The sequence below is a fragment of the Anser anser genome, assembly GCF_964211835.1.
Source record: "Anser anser genome assembly, chromosome: 5".
Lineage (NCBI taxonomy): Eukaryota > Metazoa > Chordata > Aves > Anseriformes > Anatidae > Anser > Anser anser.
In genome coordinates this window covers 56,202,277-56,210,395 of record NC_139725.1, presented here as the reverse complement: position 1 = coordinate 56,210,395, position 8,119 = coordinate 56,202,277, and positions in this window count along the sequence as shown.

Sequence of the window (8,119 nt, the reverse complement as noted above, 5' to 3'; positions counted from 1 at the left end):
AGGGCTCGCAGCCAGCCTCGGGTGTGAGCAGAGATGCTGCCCTGGGAAATCCAAGCACAGGCAACGCTGCAATCCCAGAAGATAAAAGATAATGTAATTGAAGCCAGTCCTGCACAAATAATGAAAAAAATCCCATCAGGTGCTGCCGAGTCCCTGGCCCGCAGTGTGTGGCGGGGCAGCTGCCCTGGGAGGAGGTCACCTTTCCCCGCAGAGAGGGGTGCCAGCAGAGGAGACTTGTTGCAGCCCGGGGTGTTTTTTGCAGCCTCGGCGGTGATGGATGAGGCAAAGGCACGCACAGAGGCTGCATGCGCCTGTGTGGGTATGGCCTCCTGAAATATATTGCTCCACCTGCAGTACTTTTCTTCCTGATCGCAGGGCGTGTGGGGAGATGTGGGAGGGCCGACCCTCAAGCTGAAAAGCCCAGCATGAGCTGTTCAGCCTCTGCCGGGGGGGCATCAGCGTGCGAGGCCAGCGGCAGAGCCCCTGACCCTGGGAGCAACCTCGGGATTGCAGTGCCACAGCTTATCGCCCCCAGGAAGAAGCTGCTGTCCTTTAATTTGTGCTTTAATTTGACCTGCTGAGTTATTGCAGTGGTTGTGCTTCCCTTCACAACCTGCCCTAGAGGTTTGCAAAAATACTGGCTTGACAGCACTGGGAAAAGCTGGGGCTTCTGTGGGACGGAGCCTGGTCCATCAGCATGGGACCAGCCCCGTGCTTGGCTCCAGAGAGCTTCTCCTTCAAGATGACCACGGTCTGAGCAGGAATAAAGCCTTCCCTAGCAGCTCAAGCAGAATTAGAGCACTCCATAGCTCATTTAGGGGGCAAAGAGCAAACCACTGCTGGAGCACAGGCCCCTACCATGCCGCCACAGCCCCACGCTGGGTGCTGCAAACGTATCAGGAAGGCCAAGGGCTGAGCTGGGGGCTTGGTGCTGCCTCTGCCACAGGGGATGGGAATGTCAGTGCTGGGAAGAGCTTGTTCTTCTCCCTTGCAAAGATCTGCCTCACTGCACCTCCAGCCCACCGTGCTCCAAAATTTTACCCGTGCCTGGTTAATAGCTTTTGTATCCCCAGGGCTGAACCTCTGGAAGGATGGATTTTCCTTACCTTTGTGCCTGGGAACAACTGAGAAGGAGTGCTTTATTTAAATATATATTTCTGTACTTTTTTTTTTTTTTAATAAGTGTTTCTGAAGTCTCATTGAAGATGTTGTCACTGGAATCATTATATTTCTATAGAGATCATAATGACTCCTTTTGAAGTGTTAGTCTCAGTCAGTCAGTGCTTAATTCACATATCAATGACTCCATAAACCCTAAATCCACAAACCTTCTGAAACTGCTCCGATCTGTTGTGGCACGGAGCGCCTGCAGGGGCTCCTTGGTGCGGGGCTGTCCCCGCAGAGCTGTTGGCTGACCAGAGTCCGTTTAATTATGCTATTACAAACAAGCCCTGCTGGTTCGTCCTTCATTTCTGTTAATGTGTAATCCCCATGGAAAACTGGAGACCTGTAGAAAAAGATGCTGGGACCCCTGGAGCAGCTCCCGGGGAGGTCGGTGGGAATGGCTCTCGCTTGCACCCCGCTCAATGCCCCCTCTGCACCAAGCAGCTCGGGCGTGCAGCCCCGGTACCCCAGGGATCCCGGCCCCGAGCGGCGTCTGTTGGCTGTGTGTGCCCACAGCCTTCCCCAGGAGGACTGGCTGGCTGGCATTTTGGCTTTTATACTCAGAGGGTATTTATACAGACGTATTTTGAAACCTCCTAATGTGCAGGGCTGTAAAGGAACTCCAATTGCAGTAGCATAACAGGTGCTGCTATAGAAATGCAGCTTTCTTTCTTTCGCAGAGTTTAATTTGATTTAAAGCACTGACAGGGACACAATGAATCGTGGACACACTGGTGGATTTTGCCCCTCCTGCCCGTGTCCCCAGGGTGCAAAACCAGCACAGACAGCAGGACGGTTCCTCTGGCATCACTTGGAAGGCAGGCATTCTGCAAACCCTCTGGCAAACCTGTCCTTGCATCCCTCGTCCTGCCTCTGCATCCCTGGTCCTGCCTTCCTCCAGCGATGTGGGGGCTGCAGACCCATCCTGGCACAGCAGCACTGGTGAAATTTCTGCTGCCGTACCATGACGGATACCCAGGTGTTTTGGTGCTGCCGCACAAAACCCAGTTCCCAGTGACATTTGCAAGCTCCACGCAGCCCTTTAAGAAAGCCCATGTATCGGCTTTCCCCAGGGGATAAGGAAAAACCAAAAAGCTTGATGTAACCAAAAAAAAAAAAAAAAAGCTTGTAAAAGCTTTGGTGTAAATCAAAAACTGGATGTAACCATCAGTCGTGTGTGTCCATGTGCCAACAAAAGCCTGCAGAGGAGGGAGCTGGGAGGAGGGATGCCCTGGTGGGGTGGCCGGGCGGGGTGTCCCCTCCCTGGGACTGCCACTGTGTCACCCCAAAGCCTGCTGTAATTTAACATGTCTGCATGGACATGCAGGTGTGTTCACACGTGTGCACGTACATGGGGTAAGCAGATTTGCTCCCTTCCTACGAAGCCTTGCAGAGGTTTCATCCTCCTCTAGCGTTTCCCTCTCTCATTCCTTCTGCAAGGCTCTAGTGCTGGCGAGCTGAGGAGGATTAAAGCACACAGTCGTTTTTATTTTACTCTCTGAGTCATGTTGGTGAGAAATCACCTACTGCTGGGTCTGAAACTCAGGCTGGCCCTGCCCAGCAAATGTTGCAGGCATGGAAGTGAACGATGGTGCAGACTGAAGACCCAGCTTTCCTCTCAGCCCAGCCGGGAGGGGAGGAACCCAGCACTCACAGAGGCAGGGTGGAGGTCTCAGAGGGCCATCTGCCCATGTCCCTGTGTCCTGCCAGCCCGGAGCAGACCCTGCTGCCATCCCAGTCCTCAGGCGTAAGGACCTCTCACCAGGGCGAGGTCTGGGACCCTCACTGCTTCTCGACGCAGCCATCACCAGATGGGCTTCCCACCGCTGCTGCAGGGGCAGAAAGGGAAGGGAAAGAAAAATAATTAACGGTGAAATCAGCAGACGGGAGTGAGCTGAGCTTTCTGCCTGTTTCCATGGAGCCTGCCCCAGCTCTGGGTGGCTCTGAGCACCGTCCCTTCCTGGAGGGACACCTTTCCCTGCAGGGAGCCACAGCGCCGATGGCAGGTGGGCACCACACCATGGGGCAGCCCACTCGCCTGGCTGCCCAGCTAGAAATTTGGGAGAAAAATCCATTTGTGACTCAATCAGATTGAAAATTTTCATTTGTTCTTAAAAAAAATAAAAATAATAATAATATTATATGTGAAATGTTGGCTGATCTTCCTGCGCATCTCTGTTCTGCTCTCAGCTACCTGTAGGCAGAAGTGGAGGGCAGGAGGTGACGGGCAATGATGAAGCCGGAGAGACGATTAAAATGCAGGAGACAACTTCACCAAGCCCAGCCCTAAAACGCGATTGTTTTTTCCCCGGCTGAAGCTATTTGGAGAATCCAGCCCCCGTCTGCGATCAGGTTGGGGTGGTGAGGATCACCTCCCCACGGGGTGCTGTCCCAGCAGCAGCACACAAAGTGGCATTCCCACTCTGCATCTCTTGGTTTGCTGCTCTGCACCAAAAAAGCCAGGGTTTTGCAGGAATCTATAGGTGCTGTTACCAAGCAGCTCCAGCTGACTCAGACTTCAGCCCTCCCTTAGAGAGAAACCTGCATTTTAGGCCATTTCTAGCGTTTCTCCAGAAAAGCAAACTTGGATGTGCTTGAATTAACTAAGCTCCAAGGACATTCCTCCATCTTTCTGCATTCCTTGTTTTCTAATCAGCCATTCGGGAGTCCTTTAGTTGGAAGGGGAGAATGAGGATGAGAGAACATGACACTGAGGGGGAAAGGTGTATAAATCCTCCCCCTCTCTGACTGCAAAGTAGCAATCAGACCGAGAGCTCTCATTTCAAATCCAAACACAAATTTCGTCCCCAGCCTGCTAAAGAATCAAGGGATAAACAACGAAGCCAAATTTGTATTGCTTCTGTGGCTATTGCGCATTTTGCCTCCTGCATTTTAATTTTCTCTCTGGCTTCATCTGCTAAACTGATGCTGAAGTGTGTTTGGCTTGGTGGTAATTATCTTTGCACCACATCACAGAGGAACATCAGTCGTTTCCTCTTCTTTGACCTATTAAGCACTTCTTTCTAGTGTTTTATTGACTTTGATCAGAGTGAAAGAATACAGCCAGCAAGCCTGTTCAAATTTCCACATTAAACTTTTCTGGGCTTTTGTTGTTTTCTTTTCAAGACTGTACTCCAAAACACAATTCACCCCCTTCTCCAGCTGCGATGGCTCCGAGTTACTCAGTGCAGGGGCAGTTCGGTTTCAGATTTGCTACACATTGCCTTGTATTTTCCAACCCACCACGCTGGGGCACGGTGAGGGGGTGAAAATAACCCCAGCCCACCCCCAGGCTGTGATTCAGGTCATTATGTGCAAGCCAGTAATTGTGCTTGTGTAATTCCTCAAATCGCCTCCGATCCCTCCATCCAGCAGCATTCTGTGTGGGGACAGTCCTTGTTCCTGTGCGCAAACTCAGCGATGCCTAAGGATTGCTCCTGCTTGAGGCTGATACTTTTAAAACTTTCCTTGTATTCTGGTGTGAAATCACTGTGTATTTATTGCACACCCGCCAGCCCCAGGGGGAGCAGAGCTGGTGGCCACCGGGCACTTTGAAGAAGCCCCGTTATGGGTTGTTAATTCAAACTTGCATGCGTTGTGGGGTCTGCTGGTAACAGCAAAGGTCAAGTGGATGTGGGAAAGCTGATCACAAAAAGCCAAGCTTCAACATACATCGCATGATATTAGAACTTAATAAATTAGAATATAATTTTGTCCGTGGAAAGCCGAGGAGCACCTCTGGGTGGCCTGGCTGCACCGCGCCTGGTGGCGTTTGAATACAATGGTCAGCAGCCAAGATTGTTAGCAAGATAAGAAAAAGGACCTGGCCTTGGATGTTGACCAGGACAAATTAATGTATCCTGTTTGGTGCTGGCCATGGCCAGCTGCTGAGTCACAACCCATATCACAGCCTTGACCCTAGCTGACCAGGGCTGTGGACGAATAAGCGGGGTAAAAAGCTGCAAGGCGAGTCCTAGGAGAACCTCTGCTTGGTACAAAGGTCTGCGTGAAATGTTTGGGGTTCTGGAGGATGAAGGTAAGTAAATCCTGGATCAGAGCATCTTCGTGCAGCCAGGGGTGTGAGTTTTGGAGCAAGACGTGAAGGTGGTGGCAATGCTCCCTGCTCACCGCGGCTGCCAGAGCAGCGAGCAGCTGGGGCCATGTCCTCCCACTGCTCCCCTGCGGGCACACAGCTTCCCCCAGCTGTCCTCACCCCCTCGCCACCCTGGTGAGGACCTGTCACCCAAACAAGCGGCAGTGCTGACACCACCAGCCATCGGGTGTACGGGCACAAGTGGCTCCTGCGCTGCTCCAGCCGAGCGCTGTGCCAAGCACGCACGGGCTGGTGCCAGGAGGCCGTGCCAGCAGTGGCTGCATTTCACTCAATACACCTTTTTTTTGGTCTTCCATAACCTCTCATGAACCATGATCCTCAGCAAACAAACCCATACGCAGGTTCCCAGATGTGTAGGAAGCAACCACCAGCATCCTCGTCAGACAGGGTCCCCATCCTGGCTGTGGTGGCATCTCCTGCACGCACAGGGTGGACACGGAGCCACCTGATGTCCTGGGGATGGGAAGAGGGAGCCATCCACTGCCGGCACCTGCCTTGGCACTGCCCTGCCCCCATCCCACCACAAATCCCCATTGCATTCCAGTCCCACGGCAGGAGTAAGCCAAGGTGATGTTTGGCTGGCAGGCAGGTCTGGCTGCGGAGGGGCCCCCAGGGACACAACCATCACAGAGGGCAGTGGGGCCAGCCCTCTGCCCCGCAGCCTCTTCCCGCAGTCCCTCTCCATCCTGACATCCTTCACAGCCCCATCTCCCCAGGAGAGGCTGCAGCACCACGCTTCCTGGAGCTGGGGGCTCTTAGTCCCAAGGGAGAAAGCAAAGTGCATGAAATTCAGGCAGGCTTTCAGCTCTGAAACATAATCCACTCTGAGAGGGAAAACAAGTAAAGACAAAAGAGAAGAAAATGAAGGTGAATGGCAGAAAGAAGGATCTTTCCAGCAGAGGAAAGGAAGACAAATGGAAAGACAGGAAAGAGACTGAAGGAAGGAAGAAGTGCGGAGAAGTCGAGGAGAGGCTGGGGGAAGGCTGTGCAATCATTTGGCACCAGTTCTTTGCATTAGTTCCCTGAAAACGGTGCAAAGCGGGGGCAGAGAGCTGTGCCTTGCTGAAGTGTAGCACCACAATACAGTGGGCTGGCCTCTAAATTACCATTCGGGGAGTCTCTTGGCTTAGCCTCGCTGCTGCCATGAGAAGGAGAGGGATGTGTGCTGAAAAACAGATCTATGGGGAAGAGGGCTGAGACTAGAAATTCCATTATATTCTTGGCACTTTGACATTTTTCCTCCCCTTTTGTGAAATCTCAAGGGAGCGCTGCCTACTCTTGCAATAATAATAATAAAAAAAAAAGGGTAGTATATGAGTTGGCATGGTAACTTCATCTACTAAGTAACTAACACGTAGGATTTGCTTCTTGATCTAGAATAATAATGTCAACAGCCCCCAGGAAGATGCTTTCTTGTGACTGACTGCCTGTTGCTGGCTGGATTTTGTGCTTTGCTCACGCTCGGTGGCCTTGGTGGGACTCACCACGGCGCAGGGACAGACCTGTGCCGCTCTGACACCGGGGTGAGTGGTGGCTGGCTTCCTCCGCTACACCCTTCAGGTCAGCACGACTCGATTGATCATGTCCAGGCAGTGGTTTGTGTTAATCACTGCTGTTCCTTGGGTTTTCTGAAAGATCTTGAGGGAGGATCAAAGGTCTGAGGACCGAGCAAGCTGTCCCTGATGTGCCCATGCTCAAACACCATGCTCCCTTTGTGCCTCCACATGGGCACAGTGCTCTGCTGCCTCGGGGGGCCAGGAGAGCTTGGCTCTGCAGGGCAGCACATGGGACAGCAGTAGAAACTTGCTGATGCTGCTATTAACAAAACATGGGGGGGAAAAAGCATCCTGAAGCTGTATTTTGTCAGTGTTTATGGCTGGGATTGGCTGTACGGTTGGACTCTGTGCATCCGCCCGCTCCCTGCTCCTCCACCCGGGCTGCTGCTCCTAGAGAAACGGGTGAGAAAGGCACCGTGCACACACACAGGGCTCCCATCAGGAGGGGACAGCAGGCCCTCAGCCTCAGCAGCATCTGGTCCTTTCCTATCTCCATTCCTATGTCCCCGCAGATGGGTCTCCTCCTGGGACAGCGTCCTTCCTGGTCCAGGAGCTGGCCAGCTGCAGCCATCCCCACCGGGGTGCAGGGGCAAAGGGGTGGCCAGGGATCATGCAGAGAATCACAGAGTCACAGGAAAACGTTGCTTTCCGTGGCATGGCTGCTCTGGGGAGCTGGCTTCTCTGCTCGCTGCTTGTTTTAAATTCCTGCATTCCTCAGCCTTTCCTTTACACGGGTCCCACGTAGTTTATTTTGGTCCCAATGAACAGACACTGTCATGCTGGTGCAAAGATGATTTGGATCAGTGTGGCTTGTTTTAAAGGAGCATAAATGTGGCTATGGAGGATCTGACCATGGGTCCATCTAGCGAGCATCCTGTCCCTGAGAGCCATCATGAAGGGATGTGCAGAGAGGAGAGCAAGAAGAAAGCATCAGACACTTCTCCAGCCTCCAACCATTTTCTGCTCGGGGGCTTCCTGAGCTAAACGGGGCTTGTAGCGAGCATGCAGCAATCCCCAGCAGGTTTCTTTTCCAGGAACTTCTCCAGGCTCCTCTTGAATGCATCCAAAACATGCAGCGAGGAGTCCCACACAGTCACCTGGTGTCTGAAGAACCACTTTCTTTTGCTTCTTTTGAAGGTGGGTGCTGCAATCTTTATTTCCTGCCTTTAATTCCCGTACTGAAAGAGACAGAGAATCTTTCCTTCAGTCTACAGGAAAAAAAAAAAAAACAAACTATTTCAAAAGACAGCTTTTAATGACCGTGTGGCCTGACAAGTGAGTTCTC